We start from the raw sequence: 24,501 nt of genomic DNA on the forward strand, positions 1-24,501 counted from the left end.
CTGCTGTTGCATCTGTTTTTCCAGTCAGCCATCAACTAAAGATAATGGTATCTTTACTTGTCATAGGTTTGAATTTAAATTCCACCCCTTACTAGCTGTGTGTCCTCTGACAATACAGGTAATCTCGCTGTGCCTGCTCTTCATCAGCAGAATGGAGATAATGGTATCTCAGAGGGCTGCTGTCAAGTCCAAAGACATCCAATGTGAAGTGCCCGGCAGGAGCAAGCACCTGAGAATTCATTCATTGCTTGGATATCCAAGACCACGTCTCTGGGAAATGAGAAAGCAGAGGGGTTGCAATCCCTACCCTTTTGCCTCAGTTCCCCTGCCCCAGGGCACTGCCCGTTGTCCTTTTCTGGTTTTTTTTTTTGAGATCGAGTTTTTCTCTGTTGCCAGGCTGGAGTGCAATGGCGTGATCTCGGCTCAGTGCAACCTTTGCCTCCCAGGTTCAAGCAATTCTCCTGCCTCAGCCTCCCGAGTAGCTGGGACTACAAGTGCATGCCACCATGCCCAGCTAATTTTTGTATTTTTAGTAGAGATGGGGCTTCACTATGTTGGCCAGGATGGTCTCAAACCCCTGACCTCAGGTGATCCGCCCACCTTGGCCTCCCAAAGTGCTGGAATTACAGGCGTGAGCCACCGTACCCCGCCGAGGTCACCTTGTTTGACCTCAGCTGGGAACAGGCACATCAGGCAACTCAAATGTTTCCCTACCCTGCACATGTCTTCAAAGGAGCCCTGAGTATTGATTTGGGGGCTACAAATACATTTTAGCAAATAGGCAAATTCCCAAATACAGAAATCACAAATAATGAAGACTGACGACATATGCCTATACCTATTTAAGGATATGAGCGTGCGTGCACACATACACACACACACACAACCTTCACCTGGTTGCGCATTGGCAGCATGAGGACAGCAGACTCCCCTCATACACAGGTGTAAGCTCTGTCTACTCTTCTAGCCTGAGAAGGCTACTGCCTGTCAGAAGGAAACTGCATGTTCACACGGGCACTGTCTAACCAAAGCAGGGCACTGCACAGTGGCAGGATCCACCCTGGATGCCTGTTTTTTGGTCAGCGGAAACCCGAAGGTTTGAAGGCGTAATGGGAGGAATGGGTCCACTTAAAAAAGAACCATGTTGTTTCATTAGGGCTCCCTGTGAGTCCCTGGGAGCTGGATACCACCTGTCTCCTACCTACCTGCTTTCATTCTCCAGGAGTGCCTCCTGATCACAGGCTCAGCAAACGCTCACAGACCCCAAGTTCCATGTTGACTCTCGTGTGTTGGCTACAGAGAAAGGAGAGGACTCCACAACTCTGCCCACCCCAAAGGCAACTCACATCAGTGGCTCCAGCAACTTTGCTGGCTGCTCCAGGGTGTGATGGAGCCCCAACTGCCCAGGCTTGGGGCCAGCACACCAGCTGCGGATTTCATCACCACTCTCCTTGTTTTAGAAACAGAGCCCAAAGACAAGCATGCAAATATGCTGTGCTCTGGCCAGATTTTAAATAATACACTAAAATGTTAGTTCAGAACATACTTGGCCCCTCTCCTACATGTGCTACAGGTGCTTGCTCATGAAATGTTTTGAACAGCGTGGTGAGCAGGTACTATATTTCGATGCCTCTTTTTGGTTTTAAGGTTGTAAGACTTTTTTGTTTTGTTTTCTGCTAGAGCTAAAATGTTTTTCTGGGTGAGCAGAAATAGCCTTTTTGCCTTTTAACATTTAGCTGAAAGGAAAAAATACTACATTTCCTTGGTCATCATGGCAAATGTCATGCTGGAGGATTTTGACACATACAGAACTAGCTAGGAAGTCAGAGTCCAAACTGATGACTGCACCCCGGTCAAATTTTCTTCTACCCAGCAATCCAAAGGGTTCACCCTGCCCAACTCCCCTGCAACTCAATCTAAGTCTGTGACCAGCCCCCGCCACCAGGAAACCCGTAGACATAGCTAGATCTCTTCCACTGAAGAATGGGGACTTCTCTTGGGAGAATGTAAGGGTAAGTCCATAAGATGCCAAGCCCAATGAGGGAGCACTTGTACCAGAAGAGGAATTCTATAGATTGAGTCTTATGAATGTTATGAAGTAAAAGTAGATTTTGGTAATGTTTCTAATAGAAAGACAACAATAATTATAACAAGAGGCCAGGCACTGTGGCTCACACCTGTAATCCCAGCACTTTGGGAGGCCAAGGTGGGTGGACCACCTGAGATCAGGAGTTTGAGACCAGCCTGGCCAACATGGAGAAACCCCGACTTTACTAAAAATACAAAAATTAGCCGGGCATGGTGGCGCATACCTGTAATCCCAGTTATTTGGGAAACTGAGACAGGAGAATTGCTTGAACCTGGGAGGTGGAAGTTGCACTGTGAGCCGAGATTGCACCACTGCAATCCAGCCTGGGCAACAGAGTGAGACTTCATCTCAAAAAAAAAAAAATTATAAAAAAAGGCAAACATAAGAAATTTTACTCCACAACAACAATTAGTTCTTAGTATCCACATGTAGTAGTAGTCAGATATTGTACACCATTCCTACCCCAAAAAAAGATTTATTCATTCATTCATTCAACAAATATCTACTAACTGCCTTTATGTGCCAGGCACATTTCTATACATGTACTATATACAATGAAAAGATGAGCTTTACCTCTCATAGTGTGTAGTGAGGACACAGGTGTATGTGCAACAGACACTATCACACCAAAAAATGATGCAAGGTGACAGTGCTATACACAATGTGGACCCGAAAGCAAACCCTTGTGTTGGAGGTGGGTGGAGGCACAGATGGCTTCTGAGAGGAAGGGACCTCTCAGCTGACTTTACATGGAGCAACATGAGTTTGCCAGACCCTCTGGGTAGGGGAAAGAGAAAGGAGATTCCATGCAGAGGAACCAGAATGTGCCAAGCAAAAAGGCGCCAATAAACAGCGCCACCCTAAGGGTAACCACGGACAGTGCAGTGCCGGCTATGAGCGCACAAAGAAGCTGGACACATTGTGAGTGCCGGAAATACTGTGCCTGTGTGAGCACACGTGCGAAGGCTGTGCTAGTGTGTCTGTGTGTGCACCCCTCTGTCTGTCTGGAGAATGGGCTGGGGACAAAGCTTTGCATGGAAGCGGGGGTCGCTTGTTTCTACACTGGCTTCTTCTCACTCCTTGTCTGTGATGGAACTTCCTTTGTTAGCACTAGAATTTGATGCCATTGGTCCCCACAGTGGTTTGTGGAGCCCTATTCACCTCACCTAGTGAGAAGACTGGTAAATTAGAGGCCCTGTTCTAGCCAGGACACCTCCGTGCTACATAATAAGCACAGGCTAGAGAATTCTAGAGGGCCACTCTATGACTCACTCTCTGTGCTTACTAATCCAAGCAGAACTCAGCAGAATCTACTTGAGAGAAAGCTCACAGGAGACTAGAAAGTGTCATTTTAATGATGCCAGCTAAACTTCCCTTTCCTCTCCTCCGTCTGCTGTTTTCCCCAGGTGGAGAAGTAAAAGACTGTAAGGAAGGGAGGGGGCATACAGACTTCCAGTCTCTGATCCTGCACTGAAACTCGGGGCACACACTCTCGTCTGCAGGCATGGATGATTATGTCCTCTGTCTGAGAAAGAAGACATGCACTGTACTTTGATGGATGGGCCATGAGTGGCTTGCCTGGGTACTTTCCAGGGCGATTAGGCAGGGGACTGTAGAAAATGTTCAGGTTGGAAGCGTCTGAATAAGGCAATTAGAAGGGAAGGAAGACAGGGGCATTTCAAAGCCATCTTGCATCTCTGCAGGAAGAGGGGAGCAAAGAGGAGGGAAGAGAGCCACCTTCTTGATTTAGCTGCCTATGGATTTGCTCTTGAGAGCTCTTGGTGCTGAATCCTGCAGACAAAGCAGACAGGGAAAGAGCCTTATGCCAGCAGGATTTGGGAGAATACTGAAGTGACCTGGACCTTTAGTCCTGCCACTATGTCCTCGTGGTCCCCCAAAAGTAGGCTGGTTGAAAACAACACAGCCAAAAACTGTATTATTGATATCTGAGAGATAATATGATCCAGGAAAACAGGACAGATAACAAGGTCTGGAAGTCAACAGAACAAGGACCAAACAATAAATCCATCTGTAAAATGGGTTTAATTTATTTCATATGGGATTATCTGTGTAATATGTGTCTTATCCATATTGATTTTTATTATATGTCGAGTGCTGTCTTTATCATGTGGCAATGCTTCTGCATTATGTCCCCACAACAGTACCTCAATACTACAGGATAGGTGGGGAGACAAATGATATTAATAGCCAAAGAAAAGCATAACCAGAGGGACATTCCACCACAGATCACCATATGAAGCTTCAAGTCGGGGGAGTAATTTGTACTCTTATGGGTTAATCTATATGCTGGTCGTTTCTGTGTAGAGCAGTTAATCTAGAAAATGGTACTCTCTGCTTCCTCTCATACCTCTGCAACATGCTCTGATAACTAAAAACCTCTCTTATTACTTGTCATTTTAATATTTTAAATGAATATAAATGTAAGAACTCACCGGGTTTATTTAGACATAGGTTCCTACCATCTAATAATCTCTTTTTGTTTTTTACAAAGGATAAAAAGCAGCACAAATAGATTAAGGTATTTCAAAACTTCTTTAGAGCCCAACTCTTCTGGATTATTTACAAAGACAGTTTTAAAGCCCTTTATAAAGTTATCTGAAAGCAGAGTTCAAAAATACAAATTATATGTCATCTCTCTTGCTATCAAAAAAAAAAAAAAATCCCCAAGAAACTGCACCATGATTTTGTCTTCTCCTCCGTGACCAAAGCTGCCCTTTGGAAGTAAAATGCCATACAACATAATTGGTGGTGCAGCAGCCCAGCTCTCTGCAGAAGCTAGGGTTAGACTTTTTTACATTCTACAAAGCACCACTTTATCTTTCTGCTTCAAGTTGAAATCACCTTTTTCCATGAACAGTGCCAGACGCTCTGTTTGAGAAGCATCACCAAAGCCCAGGCATGAATTCCTTCCACTGCTGAGACATTCTAATACACCAGGTTAATTGGGATCTGAGAATGGTTACTGCTCCTAGGGGTCCCATTCAATTAAATATTCCTACAATTTGCATTTGGAAAGCACATCATCATCACTGCCTGGTGCCTTAATGAAAACTTGAGTCCACAAAATTTGGGTGCTAGACACAGTATCCTGAAAGGGTCATATCCTGAAATGTTCAGAAGTGCAATTTTGTGCCCAGTTCTAACAGGAATTTTTCTGTCCCATGTACCCTGGGGACACAGTGATGTTGCATTGTGCACAGTGGGAAAAACACCTTCCTGAGAGACACTGGTACACATGATACATTAGTGGGCCATGAGAATCATCCTCAGCTAAAATCTGAGCTGTCCGTCCCTCCACTCCCCTGGCTACAAACCTCTTTGTCCGCACTGGCGTCAGTGCTGGCCTCGGTCAGTACAAAGCCTGAACTCTTTTCTCTGCGTCCCAAATCTGTCACAAAGCAAAAATGCCCTGACCTCATCTGAGCCACGGGTGCAGTTATGGTGTGGCTGGGGCTGCCAGCCCAGGCCCCTGTTTCTGTCTGGGTCATTTCTCAACCTATCTCGACTCAACCTTGTTACTTCAGATCAGAGCTACCCATAATTAGCTGGGCACAAATGCCCTGCGGCTGCCAAAATGACGAGGCTCTGATGCCTTCTGGATGACTCACGGAATGAACCAGGAGGGGATGAAACACACCAATTCCTAACAAAATTGCATGAAAATGACACCGAATTCAGAAAGCTTCACACAATCTCCTTGAGGGCTCCTATTTGAGTTTCTCTCCTCCCTTCAATGAAAGCAAGGGGCTGGAATCAATGTCCTCAGGGCTGGACTGGCTCAATTGACTAAGGGCTTACTCCTTCCTGATCCCTCCAGGAGTACATTCTGGCAGTAGAAGCAATTTAGAGCAGGTGTGCACACCCACACTCCTAAGAATTTCCCTCAACACACACACACACATACACACACACACACACACACACACACACCACTGCGAGCTGCCCACAATCCAAGTGCACCTGTAGACAAAAGATTCCTTTTGGACTTGGTGCCTCTCAACAAAACCCTCCCTTAGGCAAGGCCTGCCAACTCCCACTCCCTAGGTGAGGCCAGGCTGGTGAGAGGAGGAAGGATGAGCAGGCAACATAGAAAAACAAAAGGGAAGGGAAGTTGTGGGGTGAGGTGGGAGTCTCAATCCTGGATTTTAAAGTGAACAGTCAATGAAGGATATTTTTAAAGAGTCTGAAGCTCAAGAGAGCCTCAGAAGCCCAAACGAGATTGTTCCTCACAATGGAGGATATTTATTTGGACCTGCCAGGTCTAGTTTTAAAAGTCCTTCTTCAGTATCACATAGAATCCAGGGATCTGAGCAGGATCTCGGGCCTCTAAATCATTACGGAACATCCAAACATCCAGGGGGATAAATGTTTCCTCTGGGGATCCCTGAGGAGCCAGGGCTTGGCTTTGGGTTTCCCAAGTACTGGGATGCTGGTGGTGGGAGAGGTTTCCGCATATGCGTTTCTCTTTAATCATGTGTCTTCTATCCAATTCCCCTGTTCTCTGGGGCACTTGACTTTAATATATACCTCTTCCCCTTCCCAAAAGATTCTGAAAACCCTCATCAACCACTGGGTACCCCCACAGTCCCCTCTCCCTAGGTCTGTTTGCTGTCATGGGGGAGCTGAGGTCCCCAGCACCTCTTCAGATGGTGGTGATGACTGTAATCCTCCCAAGAGCTGGCATGGCACACGCGGAAAAGTCTAGAGGTAGGACTGCTGGCCACACTCAAAAACTCGTGGAAAGACAAAGCATGGGACAAGGTAATGGATAAGGCCTGGATTCCAGACCACACACCATCACCTGACACTCTGTGACCCTGAGCAAGTCACTTAATTCTGTGCGCTGCCACTTCTTCATCTGCAAAAGGGGGGTATCCAAGGAAATAACTTTTCAGAACACATCGAAATATATTTTTTTAAAAAACTAATTTTAAAGGATGATAGTATTAAGCTTGCTTCTGCTTCTTCCCAACACACTGCTCAACTCTCTTTGTCTACCAGAGATGGTATGGAGCTGTGGCCAATGAGGTGCCACTTCCGGCCTGGTCCACAAGATTTCCCAGGCCCCTTCCACCAGGGTCTTTTCTCCTCCTGCTTGATGCCAATAAGCACAGCAACCTTGAATGGGAGGAACTGAATACAGCAACACTAACATGGCAAGAGCTACTACACAGAGCTGCCCACATATTAGTAAAACCTGTTCTGGATTCACCTGAGCATTAAAAAAAAAAAAAAAAAAAGCAATGATGCATGTGAGGGTTTGCTTCTTGCAGTAGCTGTCAGTCTAACAAATACATTTACCATGCCCTAAAACGGGTAGAAAGTATAAAGCACTATTAAATATTTCACCGAAAAATGATCAAAAAAAAAAAAAAAAAAACAATGACAGTTGACAGGGCCATTGTATCTACTTTTAGAGCTCTGAGCAATCACACAGAAGTCTTGTGATTAATGGAACATTCCAGGTAAGTCTAAAATTTCCAGCAAGTTTCTACCACAGGTTTGCTTTTCCTGCAAACCTACTTTCACAAACTGAAAATGAGCAGGTTCCCCATCCATACCGAGAGGTGAAGCCAGCTGAGCTTCTGGGTCAGGTGGGGACTTGGAGAACTCGTGTCTAGCTAAAGGACTGTAAACGCACCAATCAGCACTCTGTAAAATGGACCAATCAGCAGGATGCGGGTGGGGCCCAACAAGGGAATAAAAGCTGACCACCCCAGCTAGCAGTGGCAACCCACTTGGGTCCGCTTCCACAGTGTGGAAGCTTTGTTCTTTCGCTCTTCACAATAAGTCTTGTTGCTGCTCACTCTTTGGGCCCGCACTACCTTTATGATCTGTAACACTCACTGTGAAGGTCTGCGGTGTCACTCCTGAAGTCAGCGAGACCATGAACCCACCGGGAGGAACAAACCACTCCAGATGTGCCATCTTTAAGAGCTGTAACACTCACTGTGTCGGTCTGCGGTTTCACTCCTGAAGTCAGCGAGACCACGAACCCACCAGAAGGAAGAAACTCCAGACACATCTGAACATGTGAAGGAGCAAATTCCAGACGCACCATCTTTAAGAACTGTAACATTCACCCCGAGGGTCCACAGCTTCATTCTTGAAGTCAGTGAGACCAAGAACCCACCGGAAGGAACCAGTTCCAGATACAATAAACTTAATATCTACTGCAATAAAATCCCATGGTGTGATCCAATCAGATGAAGTGTGACTTGGGGCATTGACTCTCACTACCCACACCTCTTTCTCATTAGCACAACATTCAGGAGTTAATCAGCCCCAGGCTGCTGCCCCTCTAAGAGTTAAACCCTCACTAGAGAAACTGTGGCAGGCCTGCTCACCCTAACAGCTGAACAGGGTAGCCTCCATAATAACTGTCTCAGCACTGAATGACTGGTGAAGTTAAATATTTAAAGCTGAAAGAGCCAGTGCCCATATACAAAGGCTGGAATGTAACAAAAGCTCACCAAGAGTCTTGCCTAGGCCTTTCCTAGGCCTCGAAGCATGACAAGATAACAAAGGAATTCTTAACAGGACCTATTTAGGATTAAACAGGTGCACTGGGGGTCTGAAGGAACTCCCCAAACCTCCATGATTTAGCAGGAGACAAGGGTAATCACCCCCAGCACCTGGACCCATTTAGATTAATTTACCGAGGTTGCAGAGGAAGGTCTTCAGGAATCAGATCTTAGTTACAGGTTGGAAGAAGTTAATCACTTATGTCTTTAGATGAATGCACACTTACACATAGACTTATATACTTAAAGTATATAAGCTCTGGAAAACTTTGTAATTTTGAGTTGGTCTGGTGATATTTTCTAGGCCTTCTCCCTGTACCTGGCTACAGAAATAAACTCTCCCCTTTCCCAGTTCATCTGCATCTCGCTATTGGGTCGTGAAAATAAGCAGCCTGATGACCCTCAGTTTGGTCTGGGAACAAAGCATCTGGTGTGCTGCTGGGGATGGGGTGCAGTAGACAGCCTGAGATCACCACGAGGCTCCTATAACATCACTGCTGGGCTCTCCGTTGGGCTTAGGACCTGCCATAGCCATCTCCACCTCTCATTCTCTCCTCCTTCCCTGGCTCACCCTTCCCTCCTCAGCACCAAGTCTCTCCCATTGCTGTTTGGCCAGCTTTCAGTTGTTTCCTGTTTTCTTTCTCAGGCCACAGGAAATCCTTGCTCTGTAATTCTTTTTTTTTTTTTTTTTTTGAGATGGAGTTTCTCTCTTGTTGCCTAGACTGGAGTGCAATGGCATGATCTCGGCTCACCACAACCTCTGCCTCCTAGGTTCAAGTGATTCTCCTGCCTCAGCCTCCAGAGTAGCTGGGATCATAGGCATATGCCACCATACCTGGCTAATTTTGTATTTTTAGTAAAGACGGGGTTTCTCCATGTTAGTCAGGTTGGTCTCGAACTCCCAACCTCAGGTGATCCACCAGCGAACTCGAACTCCCGACCTCAGGTGATCCACCCGCTTTGGCCTCCCAAAGTGCTGGGATTACAGGCGTGAGCCACTGTGCATGGCCGCTCTGTAATTCTTAAAATGTCCACTCCAGTCGGTACCTCATATGCTACCTCCTGCTGCAGTCTGTGGCATCTTCTGAGCCTGTCTGTATGACCACCAGAGTTTGTTCTTGGGCCCTGTGAGCCTGAGATGGCTGCACCAGGACCCAGAAGAGCTGAGCTGAACTTCTGGCTCAGCAGCGACTACACCTTGTGACCCTGAATAATTCTCCCAAGTCTTCTGAGTCCAGGTTTCCTCCCCACACGATGGGAATTTTATAATATTTGATTTTCAGAAAATCAAATGCATTCATTCATTCAGCACACATGTGCTGGGTCCCTTCCATGTTCTGAGAACCATCTTAAGTTTTAAACATGTAACAGTAAATGGGACGCTCTCAGAGAGCTGGCATTCTGGTGAGGAATGACAATAAATAAATGTATTTTATGCTAGATGGCAATAAGTGAAGAAAAACAAAGCCAAGTAAGAGGACCAAGAGTAAAGGTGGCAGATGAGTAGGGGAAGGGTATTTAGGGAAGGCCTCTCTGATGGGAAGACCCACAAGCAGGGGCCTGAATGAAGCCAGAGAGCAAGTGCAAAGGCCCTGAGGTAGGATTTGCAATACACCGTAGGGGAAAATACACTGAAAACTGCTCTATGAGTGTGAGATATGACTCATCTCTGGTATCCCACACACCTTGGACTGAGATGTTTTAAATCAACCTTATTACCTGACAGATGCCCTATTTTCCTTTCCTCAGAGTAGAACCAGAGAGCTGGTCTTCTGCCCCACCATTCTTCCCTCTCCTTCAAGAGGACACGCCACTATTGCCTATGTCCTTCAGACAAAATCAGGAAAATCAGGCCTTCCTTTAGGAAAATGGGAAGAGAAAGCCTCAGAAGTTCAAACAAGTACTTGCCAAGGCAATCCTGACTATGCCTTTCTTATCACATCCTTGCCAGCAGGCAGACAAGACTTAATGAATCTTCTAGAAATGCTTTGTAATTCTACTGGGATAATGGATAATGCAATTAGGAGATAAAGAAATTGACTAGAATGAGATAAACTAAGTATTCAAAAATCACGTTTCAGACAAGTCTGCTTAAAGTCAAGGGTCCTCTCAGAGCGGAATGGCAAATTTTATTCAGAAACGGGCCTCTCAAGGGAGAGAGTAATGCAGTAAGTCCTGAGAGTGGAGTAAAACAAAGCCACATGGCTGAGCAGACTATGGTCTGACAGAGGCATCAGGAACATCAGGCTACAGGGGGAGCAGTTCTAATCCAAAAATCTGATATCCAAAATGCTCCAAAATACAAATCCTTTTGAGTGCTGACATGACACTCAAAGGAAATGCTCACTGGAGCATTTCAGATTTTGAATTTTTGGATTTGGGGTGCTCAACTGGTAGGTGAGTATATATAATGCAAATATTCCAAAATCTGAAAAAATCCAAAATCTGAAACACTTCTCATCTCAAGCATCTTGGGTAAGAGATAACCTGTAGGAAGAGCTAAGAAGGGGTACTGCAGGTGGTAAAATCAAGTGAATAACCAGCTAGACATATGAAATAGTGAGAAAATAATAAATTAATCCTATATCAAAAGAATGTCTGCTGAGATAAGTAAAATAGCTCTCTCAAAATATGTTCTTCATTTGAAAGGAACGAGTTTAGGAGCTACAGGATGATCTGGGATACCACAGAGAGAAGGCATCCCGGAACTGGCTTGATGTATCCAATAAGAGGTTTCCTCGTCCACACCAAATGTGTATACAAACCTTCACAGAAGAATCATTCTTCACAATGAAAAAGCGGAACAACCCAAATGTTCATCAATGGGTGAATGAACAAAATGTGATGTCTCCATGCCCATTACAACATGGATGGACCTTACAAACATCACGGTGGTGAACGAAGGCAGTCATAAAAGGCCACATAAGGCAGGGTGCGGTGGCTCACGCCTGTAATCTCAGCACTTTGGGAAGTCGGGGCAGGCAGATCACAAGGTCAGGAGATTGAGACTATCCTGGCTAACACGGTGAAACTCCGCCTCTACAAAAAATTAGCCGGGCACGGTGGCACGCACCTATAGTCCCAGTTACTCGGGAGGCTAAGGCAGCAGAATCACTTAAGCCCAGGAGGCAGAGATTGCAATGAGCCCAGATCATGCCACTGCACTCCAGCCTGGACAAGAGTGAGACTCCGTCTCAAAACAAACAAACAAGCAAAAAAAGGCCACATATTGTATGATTCTGTTTACATGAAATGTTAAGAATGGGCAAATCAAATAGACACGGAAAGTAAATTACTGTTCAGCAGCACCTGCCAGGGAGGGACTAATGGAAGTGACTACTAATGAGTAAGAGGTTCCATTTTAGGGGTGATGAAAATGTTTTAAAATTGAATTGTGCCAATGGTTGCACAACTCTATGAATACACTAAACAACTGATCTGTGTATATTTTTTATAATTTTCTTTCTTTCTTTTTTTTTTTTTTTTGACATGGAGTCTCACTCTGTTGCCCAGGCTAGAATGCAGTGGCATGATCTCAGTCACTGCAACCTCCTGTGCCCTGGTTCAAGCGATTCTCCTGCCTCAGCTTCCTGGGATTACAGGTGCCCACCAAGACACCCAGCTAATTTCTTTTGTATTTTTAGTAGAGACAGGGTTCCACCATGCTGGCCAGGTTTGTCTCAAATTTCCGACCTCAGGCGATCTGCCCACCTCAGCCTCCCAAAGTGCTGGGATTACAGGTGTGAGCCACCGCACCTGGCCTATAATTTAATTTTCTTTTAAAAAATTTCAATCATTTTTGGAGTACCAGTGGTTTTTCATTACATGGATGAGTTCTCAAGTGGTGAATTCTGAGATTTTCGTGCACCCATCACCTAAGCAGTGTTTACTGTACCCAATATGTTATCTTTTATCCCTCACCCCGCTTCCAACCTCCCCGACCCCCAAGTCCCCAGAATCCATTATATCTCTCTGTATGCCTTTGTGTCCTCATAGCTTAGCTCCCTCCCACTTATAAGTGAGAACGTACAAGTATTTGGTTTTCCATTCCTGAGTTCCTTCCCTTAGAATAACAGCCTCCAGCTCCATCCAAGTTGCTGCAAAATACATTATTTCATTCTTTTTTATGGTTGAGTAGTATTCCATGGTGTATATATGCCACATTTTCTTTATCCACTCCTTGGTCGAGGAGCACTTAGGTTGGTTCCATATCCTTGCAGTTGTAAGCTGTGCTGCTATAAACATGTGTGGGCATGTGTCTTCTTCATATAATGACTTCTTTTCCTTTGGGTAGATACCCAGCAGTGGAATTGCTGGATCGAATGGTAGGTCTCCCTTTAGTTCTTTAAGGAATCTCAATACTGTTTTCCGCAGTGGCTGTACTAACTTACATTCCCACTAGCAGTGGGAAAGTGTTCCCTTTCCACCACATCCAAGCCAACATTTATTGTTTTTTGACTTTTTAATTATTACCATTCTTGCAGAAGTAAGGTGGTATCTCATTGTGGTTTTAATTTCACTGGGGCAAATTTTATAGTATATGAATTTTATTTTGGTAAAGCTGTTTTTCAAGAAGGCTTTCCTCTATTTGCCTAATGCCAAATTAATGTAGTATAAAGGCTAATAAATACTGAGCACCCAAACCTCCATTCCTCCAACAGCCTGCAAGGTGAGGCACGTGCTCTCCATTCTGTAAGTGAAGAAATGAAGGATCAGACAGGAAGTTAACTTGCGCAGCATTACCCAACTGGGAAACAGAAGAGGCAGCATTCAAACGCAGGGCTGCTCAAATCCAGTGCCCATCTTTGCTCCATGACATCAAATGCGGAAATGCTGAGTGACTGTGGGATCCAGACACACATGGTAGATGAATACAAAATGAAGTACGGTTGATCCTTGAATAACACCAGGGACAGGGGTCACCCTCCACCCCAACACACACAGTAAAACATCCGACTATAAATTTTGACTCCCCAAAAACGTAACTACTAATAGTGATAACTGGAAGCCTCACCAATAACATAAACAGTCAATTAATACATAGACTAATATCAACATATATCCTATGTATTCATGACATACCTACATTTTTTAATTTTTTCAATATTCCTAGGCTACATAATTCATCTGCAAGTTTTCTCAAATTGTTGCAAATCTCCAAAAAATGTTCCCAATATATTTATTGAAAACAATCTGCATAGATATGGGTCCATGCAGTTCAAACCCATGTTGTTCATGGATCAAATGTATATGGAGACTCAGTCGTTCCCCTTTCATTTGTATGACAAAGACCTGGTGAGTACCTGTTATGTGCCAGGCCATGCTTTACGCACTGGGAATACAGCACTGAACTGAATGAACTCCTTGTCTTTATGGTCCTTACATTTTGGTGTATTGGGACAGAAATTATACGTGTAATTAATTAAGCATGTATTAATATTACGTCTGGTAGGGCTAAGTTCTGTGGACAAAAATAAAGCTGAGTATGGGGGACAGAGAGTACAGGCATGACAACAGGGATATAACTTTACATAAGGCCAACAGGAAGGGCCTTTCTGATAAGGCAGTATCTGAGCAAAGCCCTGAACCAAATGAAGGAGAGCCAGAAGGATATCTGGGGAAAGTGATCCAGGTAGAGGGAACAGCAAAATGCAGAGACCCTCAGGTGGGAACTGAGCTTGATCCATGTGAAGAACAACAGAGCCAGTGTGGCTGCAGCTGAGAAAGAAAGAAGGTGCCAACAGGAAAGAAGGTGGGGAAGGCAGACTGACCCCATCACACAGGGCTTCATGGGCCACAGAAGATGAGCTTTCACTCTGAGTGAAGTACCGGAGGCTTTGATTGCAGGTGTGATGGGAATGGATTTGCCCTATACTTTTGAGACCACATTGGCGGCTGCAATCTATAGAGGAGACAGAGGGGTGCTCAGGCAGAAGTCAAGGAGGCAGCCAGGTCCGGTGGTTCATGCCTGTCATCCCCGCCAGTGGATCATCTGAGGTCAGGGGTTTGAGACCAGCCTGGCCAGCATAGTGAAACCCCTACTTAAAAAAAAAAAAATACAAAAATTAGCCAGGCATGGTGGCGTGCGCCTGTAGTCCCAACCTTGGGAGGGTGAGGCAGAAGATTCGCTTGAACCCAGGAGGCGAGATCGCATCACTGCACTCCAGCCTGGGTGACAGAGCAAGACTCCATCTCAAAAAAAAAAAAAAAAAAAAAAAAAAAAAGGAGGCAAGGCGAGGCTACAGCAAGTCCTGGGAACAGACATCATGGGGGCTTGCACAAGGAGGAGCACAAAAGTTGACTGGATAGGGAAACTTTTAAATTCTCAAATGGTGTCGGGGGTTGTAGGCTGTTTCTCCCCAGGGTCTAGCCTCAGCAGGGAGGCAGAAAGGTTCTTTCTCTAAGATGATACAGAAGCCAAATTCCCCTCTGCTTGCTCAGACAAGGTTAAAGATCTCTCAATGCCACAGGCCATTTCCCATTGCCAGATGAGCCATTTATCCCAAGTTGTTTTCTTTTCATCTTTTGCAAACCGCTTCTCTTTGAAAAATTCTGCTTACTCCACTCACAAATAAATATGCCTCCAGATCTGCAAAGCTGGAGGGAAAAACCCACAGAGCAGGCCAACTGAGGCTGCCCAGAAGTGGTAAAAAGTAGCACAACTGACAAGTCACTTTTCATCCCCAACACTCAGGGCCCATTTTGCATCAAATCCTCCTCAATCATTTGCTCACAAACATGATCACCGGTTCTGGGTCTCAGGACTGCTGCTGAGAAGCCACCAGGGAATTCTGTAGAGCACCAGAAACCAAGCAGCCTCAGCAGGAAGTCAGAGATAAGGGAATTACAATAGCCAGACCTTAGCTCATTTTCTTTTCCAAAAGCTGGTCCCTGACCCCAGTGCACACCCACGGGATGGGCCTTCTGATCACTGCCTTGAGAATCACTCCCTCCTTATCTTGTCCTTGCTGGGAACTAACAGCTCCAGCCCAGGGCTTGGAAAGTACACATCCCAAGAGGCTTTTGCTTTTAATAATAGTAAAAACAATACCTTCTGTTGGCATACTCACCAGGGACCGGGATGGCTTTAGAATCTGTCTAGGCATTATGAACTCACACCTCTGCTCTAAAGAATGCTGGTAATTACAGATTCCAAACACGCTAATATGTAGCAGTCACTGCTGTTTTGCTCATTGGTCCAATTTCTTGTTTCTTTATTAAGGGTATATGTACAAGACATGATGACCAGGAAGAGGGAATACAAAGATGAATTCATGTGTCAAATTTCTAATGAGCTCCTACTATGTGCTTAGCCTAGGGATACAAATATGTGGTCCAGAGCTGGAAAGAAAATGACATACAATGGGCTGGGCATGGTGGCTCACACCTGTAATCCCAGCACTTTGGGAGGCTGAGGTGGGTGGATTACCTAAGGTCAGGAGTTTGAGACCAGCCTGGCCAACGCAGTGAAACCCCATCTCTACTAAAAATACAAAACTTGGTCGGGTGTGGTGGCGCACACCTGTAGTCCCAGCTACTAGGAAAGCTAAGACAGAAGAATCGGTTGAACCCAGGAGGTGGAGGTTGTAGTGAGCTGAAACCATGCCATTGTACCCTAGCCTGGGTGACAGAGCGAGACTCTGTTTCCAAAAAAAGAAAAAGAAAATGACATAGAATGAAAAGCAGCCCAGCACAGTGGTTAAGAATCTAGATGGAAGCCTGTTGGCCTGGGTTCAATCCCAACCCTGCCACATCTTGGCTACGTGGCCTTGTGTGAGGTATTTAACTTCTCTGAGCCTCAGTTTCCTCACCTGGAAGCTGAGAATGACAACAGGACCAAGCCCACAGGGGTGCGGTGAAGACCGAAGGAGGGAATGTTTGTGGAGCACTTGCAACAGTGGCTCATAGTGTGAAGATGGGCTATAATTCTTATGAAAGGGATATATACAACAGGAGGCAGAGGACGACAAGGTGACCCTGGCAAGTGAGGGAAGCAGAGAAGGGAGACAACTGAGCATTTAATCAGAGGCCAAGGCCAAGAGGAGAACATGGCTCAGGGCACACAGCCAAGAAGGGCCTAATTCCTAGGAATTAGGAGGGGTGGTGCTGTCCAGCCTTTGGGCAGTGGCAGAGAGCAGCGGGGGCCCACGGAGGGCAGTTCAGGATATGGTGTCCAGGCCAGTGATGGACTCCTTCCCCTCAGATCCTTGCTGTTGGAGAAGGAAGGAGGAAGCAGAGGGTGCTTTGCAGGTCAACCCCTCTCCCCATCTCTACCCACCTCACTCTTTGGGCTGTAACCACAGGAGCTCCACCCTGATAAAAATCATACATGGGCCACTTCCTGGACCTGCAACGCTCTTCCCCCACCCACTTCCACTTCCTGTTTGCCACCAACTTCCATTTCCTCTTCTGTCTGTGCCTGGATTCACTTCTCAGGGAAGCCTGCGGGACTCCTGACTAGGTAGTCTGTTCATCACTCTCCCACACAGCCCTCTCCCAATGGTGAGGTAAATATTTGCTTCTGCAACTATTTATTGAATGTTGGGCCCCTGGAAACTGCAGAGGGCAGGACTTCTGTCTGCCTCACTCTGTGCAGAACCGGCCCGCCCCCGCCTGGCTGAGGCTCAGCACAGTGCCCGTCCTGCAGATGGCATTCAGGACCTGCCACCTCCATGGGTGGATGGTTTATCCTGAGAAACTCATGAAGGACTCAGGAACAAGTGAGAATGTAGAGGCACCTGCACAGCTTCTAATCTAACGCAGTTCTCAGCATATGGTTCAGAAATCCCCAGGGGGTCTGTCTCTTAACACCTTTGAGCAGGGAGGCACAGGAGGTCAAAACTATCTTCACAGCAATACTAAGACTGAATGTGCCTTTTTCAATCTTTCCCCCATGAGTGGGGGTTTCTACATGCTGTGTGAAGACATCGCCCCTAGCTAATAGAACACACACCTGTGTATCCTCAGTTTTAATTTCTAATACAGTCAATATCCACAGACATACCCCATTTAAACACAAGATCTGTGGAGTGCCTCAGTATCTGTAAGAGTCCTGAGAAGGAAAAGTTTGAGAACCATTCACTATTCCAATCAATCCATTTCCACCCTCGACCCCAGAAGGAAGATACAGTTCCAAAGACGAATCAACACAAGACACTGTGGGTGGAGATGGGTGTTCGAATACAGGAGCAAAAGCACAGCAATCACCCCAGACTCACAGCAGTGTAGGAAATGTCCCCAACCGCCCTGAGACCAGCCCTCAGAGCCTGGGATGCTCCCTCTGGAATCTCCTTCCAGCTCCACCCCCTCAAAACAAAGGTAAACAGAGGTGGGAAATTCCCACTGCCTACCTCACTTTCCCCACTCCTGGGTGGCAGCCAACTGCCTCCATCATACCAGGCTTCCCGCAGTTCCCTTCCACACCCTGTAGTTCTGTGAGTGCAGGCCCCAACATGAGCGGGCCCCCTCTGCCTGGCACACCCAGTCTGCCTGACAAACACCTACTCCTCCTGGCAGGCTCTCCCTTCCCATGGGGGGCGGCCCTCCTAAGCCTCCCCAGGAGGCCTGACCCCATTCCTCCCCCCACCACATTCACAACCTCTGGTTCGTCTCTGCACTCTAGCCTCACTGCCTGGGTCTTCCAGGAGAAAACAAGCTCTTTGAGGGCAGAGGCTGTACTTCACTCATCGCCCCAGCCATAGCATGGTTCCCTCCTACAACACACCAAGAACCTAAGTGTCTATTGAGTGAATGTTAGAACAAACAAGTGAGCAAATGAATGAGCGAATGAGCAAGTCAGTGAATGATGCTTTCTAAGATGACAGTTTATCTTACATTAGCCACTTTATATATAGATGTTTCCTCTGCAGGGATGACCGGAGCCCTGTTTCCAGGATCAAGGAAGCCTCCCTCCTAGTCTAATCTGCAGAATCAGAAATTCTTCTCTGAGCAGGTTATTTCCTGAGGCAGCTTCCACTGAGGTTGATCCCTATCTACTTCTTGGGATTCTTTGATCTAATTTTCAGAGCAACATTGTCCCACCTTGTCCCTAAATCTGTGACTCACTCAGCTGCCTCTTCCTCAACCAAGGTGCAGGTACAGCTGAAGTCCCCTCACTACATTTCATCCTCTCTTCCCTCCTGGACACAACAGTGTGATGAGGTCAATGGGAATTAGATTTTGGAGATTGGGCAGAGTGGCACTAGGGGCAGGAGGAAATCTACGAATACCTACTGAGAAGACAGAATCGATATGTGACAACTGTAATTCTCAGCACAGTAATTACACCGTGTTTACAGGGCTCTGCAGAGTCACCCTATTGATTTCGGAAAAGTAAATTTACTGCATCAGAAACACAGGTGCAATCCCTGATCTGCACTCCAGTCCTTCATTGATCTTGAACATCATCGGCAGATACACAGTGCTTTAGCATGCAATCTTGCATCTCTGCCTCTGTGGTTTGGCTCAGCAATTCATTATCCATTTCTGTCTACCTTACCAGATCCATTTTTACTCTCAAAAGGTAGCAAACAGAAGCATTCATTTATTTACTCAAATCACTGATTCCTACTTTATGCCAGGTGCTCACCCAGGTGCTGCAGATGCAAAGATCCAACTGTTCTTTGGTAAAGTTTCAGAGCACTACCCTTTGTGGCCGACCAAGAGCATAATATTCTAGTGAAAGGTACTAGTCTGAATGTATACTTAAGACAACCCACAGAATGAGAGAAAATATTTGCAAATGATAGATCTGGTCTAGTATCCAGAAAATACAAAGATCTCTTACAACTCAACAATTAAAAAACTAATAATTTAAAAACAGGCAAAGGATGCAAACAGGCATTTACCGAAAAGATCATGTAGGAATAGCTGATAAGCACATGAAATGATGCTTAACATCATTAATCATTAGAAAAATGCAAATCAAAACCACTTCACACCCATTAGCGTGCCTACAATCAGAGACAATAATAAGTGTTGGCGAGGCAGTGAAGAATCCACATTACTGGGGAAATGTAAAATGGTGTAGGCGATTTGGAAGACAGCTTGGCAGTTCCTCAAAATGTTAAACCTAGAGTTACAACACGACCCAGCAGTTCCACTTCTTGGTATATACATAAGAGAATAGAAAATGCATGTCCACACAGAAAATTATACACAAGGCCGGGCGCGGTGGCTCATGCCTATAATCCCAACACTTTGGGAAGCCAAGGCAGGCAGATCACTTGAGATCAGGAGTTCAAGACCAACCTGTCCAACATGGTGAAACCCTGTCTCTACTAAAAATACAAAAAGTTAGCCAGATATCATGGTGCATGCCTTCATCCCCACTACTTGGGAGGCTGAGGCAGGAGAATTGCTTGAACTCAGGCAGCAGAGGTTGCAGTGAGCAGAGATTGTGCCACCGCACTCCAGCCTGGGCAACAAAGTGAGACTCTGTCTCAAAAAACAGAAAAAAGAAAAAGAAAGTTACACATGAGTGATTGGAGGAGCATTACTCATATTAGCCAAAAAGTGGAAATAACCCAAATGTTCACTGACCAATGAATGAATAAACAGAATCTGTTACAGCCATACAATGAATTATTATTAAGCCATAAAAAGGAATGCAGTACTACCGATAATATGAATAAACCTTGAAAACATTATGCTAAGTGAAAGAATTGAGACACAAAACACCACCAATTCCATGTATATTAAATGTCCAGAAAATGCAAATCCACAGACAGGAAGTGGATAAGCAATTGCCAGAGGATAAGGGAACAGGGGATGGGAGGGGATTGCTAATGGAGTTTCTTCTGGGGATGATGAAATGTTGTGGAATCAGATAATGGTGATGGTTGTACGGTCTTGTTAATATACTAAAAACCACAGGACTTTACAATTTAAGAGGGTGAATTTTGTGGTATGTGAATTCTATCTCAATAAAATCATGTACACTTAAGGCTGTTACCTCATTCTTACCTCAAAGCCACATCACCCCAGGGAACTGTGGGAACTGACTTTACTAAGAGAATACACACAATAGCTTCAGCTCATCTGTCAAATGAAGTGAAAGCCAGAGAAATTCTTTCTTTCCTTTTTTTTTTTTTTCTTTCTCAGATTGGATATAAGCTACCTGTAGGTGGAGTAAAGGGTGGCTCCCTGGCTGTGTTTCCCAAGAAGTCTCTGACATCAAATTACTAAAGGCAGAATTAGCATTGCACATACTATAAAATTAAGCATTGCCAAAGACTTTCAACAACACATTAGCCCTCACCCCAAAAAGTGATGACTCGGGACAAGAGCAATCAGACTGGTTGTGAAATACAGAACCAAATGAAGTCAGACAACATGTACGTTGTGGGAACAGTGGGAAGATGTAGTGCATTAGAAATTGAAGAGAAATTAGCTAAGAACTAGGAACCTCATTCTCAGGTGGCTAGAAAGACCGATGACATTATGGAGCCTGCAGCAAAAAAACAAAGGATCACACACCCATGTGGGGTGCACCTACCATACTGCACAACATTCCCCTGCAGGGGATCATCTGCCCTTCCCCATACCCTGCCAGGACCCTTGGGGATTAGAGACCCCATTTGGTCAAGGCCTGGGATCGAGGGCCAGTGACAGGGCTGGGCTCCCTCTGCCTGCCCAGCCAGGACCCCTGCACCATGTGCAACATGACTGGCTGTCTTCACCCAACACTGCAGACTGATCTCTGCTTCCCCAATCCCCTGCAATCCCCTCCACAATACGCACACCCGAATCTCTGGCCACAGCAGGCAGCCCTGAGCATGCAGACTCTGTACCATCGGCCTCCTGCCTCGTTCCAGCTGCTTCCTCTGCCTGTTACAACTTTCTTCCCCAGGGGCAGCATCAATCTCCCTTTCTCCTAAAAACCTCCCTTGTCAGGACTAATTTTTCCTCCTCTACATTTCCACAGCAGGGCATTTATCTCTTCTGTATAGAATCCATCACAGTCTGCCTTCTTTTTGTTGTTGTTTCTTAGAGACATGGTCTGGTTCTGTTGCCCAGGCTGGACTGCAGTAGCACCATCGGGGCTCACTGCAACCTCAATCTCCCAGGCTCAGGTGATCCTCCTGCCTCAGCCTCCCAAGTAGCTGGAAACACAGGTGTGCACCATCATGCTCAGCTTGCTTGCTTGCTTATTTATTTATTAAAGATGGGGTCTCACTATATTGCTCAGGCTGGTCTTGAACTCCAGGCCTCAAGTGACCCTCCCGCCTTGACCTCCCAAGTAGCTGGGACTACAAGCCCGTCTGCCTTCTATAATAAAGGCAACCACCAACACACTTTCATAAGGCTTCACAGCTGCCCAGAACCACGCTGGCAATTCACCTACAGTTACTCTTCTTTTGCGGGGATGGAGTCTCACTCTGTCGCCCAGGCTGGAGTGCAGTGGCACAGTCTCAACTCATTGCAAACTCCATCTCCCGGGTTCAAGTGCGTCTTGTGCCTCAGCCTCCGGAGTAGCTGGGATTACAGGTGCACACCACCATGCCTGGCTAATTTTTATATTTTTAGTATGGATGGGGTTTTGCCATGTTGGCCAGGCTGCTCTCAAACTCCTGGCCTTAAGCAATTTGCCTGTCTCAGACTCCCAAAGTGCTGGGATTACAGCATAGTTGCTCTTTTACTCCTCACAGCTGCCCTCTGCATGGGTACTACCCTTATCCCCGCTATCGGATGAGAAACCTAGTGCCGGATCATGCAGCCAGGAAATGGTGGAGCCAGGATTTGAACCCAGGCAGACAGTCTGGTGCTATGGGTCACATCCTTCCCTCCAGCGCCAGTCTCTCTCTATGCCAGTTTGTGTGTGTGTGTCAGAGTCATCGGTGTGCAGAAGCAGCTGCACACAGCCTAGCCTTTTTGATGTACCCACCCCATCCACACCTAGATGCACGCATGCAGAGGGTCAGCACTCAGTAAGGACATGAGAGCTGCATAAATACTCAAGGATAACAATGACATCTGCCAGAGGGCTGGGAAATTTATACCAGGGATAAAAATGCAGGGAATTATTCCCCCAAAGGATGAGGTAAGCAGGAATTAAAAAAAAAAAAAAAAAAAAAGTATTGATTCCTAAATGGACAACAGTTTCCTCAGGTTATTAAAGGAAATAAGGATGGAGGGTGCTCTGTGGGCTCTGAGACACTTGGCAAGGAGGCTGGCACATGCCACCCCAGAATATCTTCGGGGTCATTAGTCAGGATACAGGACCCTGACTTCCAACTTTACATCCCAGACTGACTTTACACTTCCTGTGCCATGGTTCTCCTATTCCTTGGACAGTCTTCTCTTATCAGGGCAGGAAAACCCAACCCTCATGTCTGTAAACACAGGCCACCAGAGAGTGACCCATGCAGGCATCCCTGATTAATTCCCTGCGCTGTTTTGAAAGCTTTTCAGCCTTGTAGACAAACCTCTGTCTCATCAGCAGCAAGCAAAACACAAGGACACACATGTTTCCTGAAGAGTCTCGTGTACATTCGGCCCTCTCTTGACCTGCACTTCCTTGGGAGAACACTTAGACTCCTGCACTTCCTTGGGAGAACACTTAGACTACAAAATTCCCAAGTTCCTAACCAGTGACTGCTGCTTTCCACCCAGGTGGTGCCGTGTGCATGCCAGCACTCCTACAGAGCCTGTAGACTTATCTGCAGGAATAGGATGCTGTGGCTGGCACCACACATGCGGCCACTTCTAAACTTGGCGACAGCTCGAGCTCTGGAAGCCCTGCTAGGACAGCTCAAATGCACCTCCCAGGAGCACTACACAGGGTCACATTTGAGCCCACTGTGGAGGGACCAGCTGGTTGTATTCTCATGCGCCAAGCAGGAGCGGAACAAGCTTCCCGGAGGTTGGCACTCATTAGCAGCATGGCACTGAAACAAAGGGCAGGTAACAAAGGGCCAGGGCCTCCGCCCACTTTCTGGCTCAGACTTTTATTAGGGCGTGGAAAGCTGAGCAAGGAATGCAGAAGTCAATCTCTATTTTATCTCCATTTGTATATCTGTCATCTGAATTCTGCTTCTGCTCCCACGGCCCTGCTGGAACATCTAGTTGGTAGGATAAACAATTCTCATGTGGAACTGGAAAAGCCCCTGCTAACTGGGCTGCAGTCACTTTCAGTGCCTGCACAGGGGCCAAAGGGGAGTTGCCAGCAGCTGTGTGCCAGTAAGAGCCCCAGGATTCAAGACAGAACTCTGCAGCATACAGACCGACCCAGGGTCCCAAAGTCATCTGCCTGCTAGGGCCAAGCAGGGGGTACTAATGAGGAAAGCAGTCTGGGTGGGCAGTGGGGCCATTGGAGCAAGTCTGCCCCGTCTAGCTGCCTCACAGACGCTTCTGGCTTCAGCTATTATTGCTCCAGGAGAAGCCCAGATCCAGAGTGAATGTCGGGAACTAACTCACATTTTTAATAAACACTCAAGTGGGTTAAACAAATGATGAAGGCTGAAGGCAACTATCTGTTGGCCCTATCTATAGTCTATTTCCTGCCCACAATGACCAGGCTCCTAGTGTCATCATCTCAAGACCTAGAAGGGTTTGAGAGCTCCCCTCACCCCACAAAAACACTCTAGAGAAGAGAAGAAAAGGAAGAAGGAGTATAGCATGTCCAGGCAACAAGGCACCATCTGAGTGAGAAGCTAAAAGACACTAACTCTGCCAGCGGCAACCAGACCAAGAGTACGGGAGCTTGTTCGGGAAAAGCCTGAGCATTCCCACAATTTCACACAATTGGAATTCACAAGCTAAATTTCAAAGATAATCTGCTCTTCCTATGTCATTGTCACCATATGCCACAGAGCCTTGGAAAAGACCGCCCTCAACAAGGAGGGGTCGCATCATTAGAGGTGCACC

At 46.2% G+C, this 24,501-nt stretch overlaps 1 protein-coding gene and 1 long non-coding RNA gene across 5 annotated transcripts in view; both read right to left on the minus strand.

The window, feature by feature from the left end:
• SLCO3A1 (solute carrier organic anion transporter family member 3A1) overlaps window positions 1–24,501 on the minus strand; it is a 324,947-nt gene that overhangs the window by 200,262 nt on the left and 100,184 nt on the right. The window lies entirely within an intron of this gene.
• The window catches only part of LOC126959095 (uncharacterized), a 52,522-nt gene that overhangs the window by 17,422 nt on the left and 10,599 nt on the right, over window positions 1–24,501 (minus strand). Inside the window, exon 1 of the long non-coding RNA XR_007727471.1 lies at window positions 93–24,501. This exon is cut by the window's right edge and continues 10,599 nt beyond it. This is a non-coding gene — a long non-coding RNA (uncharacterized LOC126959095). The remainder of the gene's footprint in view (window positions 1–92) is intronic.

This window comes from Macaca thibetana, chromosome 7 (assembly GCF_024542745.1).
Source record: "Macaca thibetana thibetana isolate TM-01 chromosome 7, ASM2454274v1, whole genome shotgun sequence".
NCBI classification, from domain to species: Eukaryota; Metazoa; Chordata; class Mammalia; order Primates; family Cercopithecidae; genus Macaca; species Macaca thibetana.